Genomic DNA, 1,119 nt, shown 5'->3' on the forward strand with positions numbered 1-1,119 from the left:
TATATATATATATATATATATAATGAAGGAATCAGTGAGTTATCCCAAAATTTAACATTTTGGTTTTGAAACTTAGGTTCAAACTTTGTTATCTTTTTAGTCTGACAAAATAGTAAACACTGTATAGGTATTACTTATTAGATAGTATTAAGCATACAATAGGCCCTCAAATGGTTCAAAGAGTTTGGTAGAGTTCCAGAGCCATTCTGGGAGAAACAAATGGTTGAAGAGGCTTCACTTTAGGTAAGGCAATGCCTAAGCCTCACTTAAATCTACTGGTTCCTCCCTTTTCATTGAAATATTGAATTCATGAAGTAATTTTGCTAGCGTCAAATGCACTACTTGAATTCCAAACGTCATTCAGGGCACATTCTTCTTCCAGATCTAAACAGAATATATTCAAAAAATTTCCTCTAAAATTAATGTTTGAATGTTCCTTCAAGAACCACCTCTCATTCGGATCTTCCCAGATTCTCGAGTCTCATTGAAGCTTCCACGAGTTAATAATGAAACCAGTTCCCTTTTTAATATGATACTTACCTACGTAACAGTCTTCGATGGACTCTCGAGGCCCTGCCAAAGGACCGGGTGGGTGGAGACATAATGTTTCTTTTACTATGGCTTGCAAATAGGGAAGGTTCTTGATGTCGGATTCTTCAATCCATCTACTTCTTCCTACTGGCTCATCTAGTTCATCCTGGTCTAATTTCAATGAGCGGGTGTCATATATTAGCATAGATAGTGCCATATTAATGTGTCTGTAGCGCTCTCGGATGTAGTCATAATAAGTATTTGCGTCACAGAATAATAAGACATGATTAGCCAAGCAATTGGACATACAAAATAAAACTAATCATCTTTTTCATTTACTTAGCCTTATTTAATTGAACAAAAAAAAAATTAGAAAGGAAAGATTTTTTGAACTTTGTAATTCTTTAAGAGAATTGAAATTGGAAAGGTTATAAACAATTTCGATAAGTGTAAATTAAAATTTTAAAAGATAACATTCTTTTCGTGACAGACTAAATTTAAAGTGTGAAAGATAAATTATTACACAGAAAATAAAAACAAAAATTAGGTGAATAATAATAATAATAATAATAATAATAAAAGGGGGGG

The 1,119-nt window shown here is 32.5% G+C and overlaps 1 pseudogene; it reads right to left on the reverse strand.

Annotated features, from left to right (window-relative positions):
• Positions 1-111: 111 nt before the first annotated feature.
• LOC107030036 overlaps positions 112-1,119 on the reverse strand; it is a 60,408-nt pseudogene continuing 59,400 nt past the window's right edge.

The sequence above is a fragment of the Solanum pennellii genome, chromosome 9 (assembly GCF_001406875.1).
Source record: "Solanum pennellii chromosome 9, SPENNV200".
Taxonomy (NCBI): Eukaryota; Viridiplantae; Streptophyta; class Magnoliopsida; order Solanales; family Solanaceae; genus Solanum; species Solanum pennellii.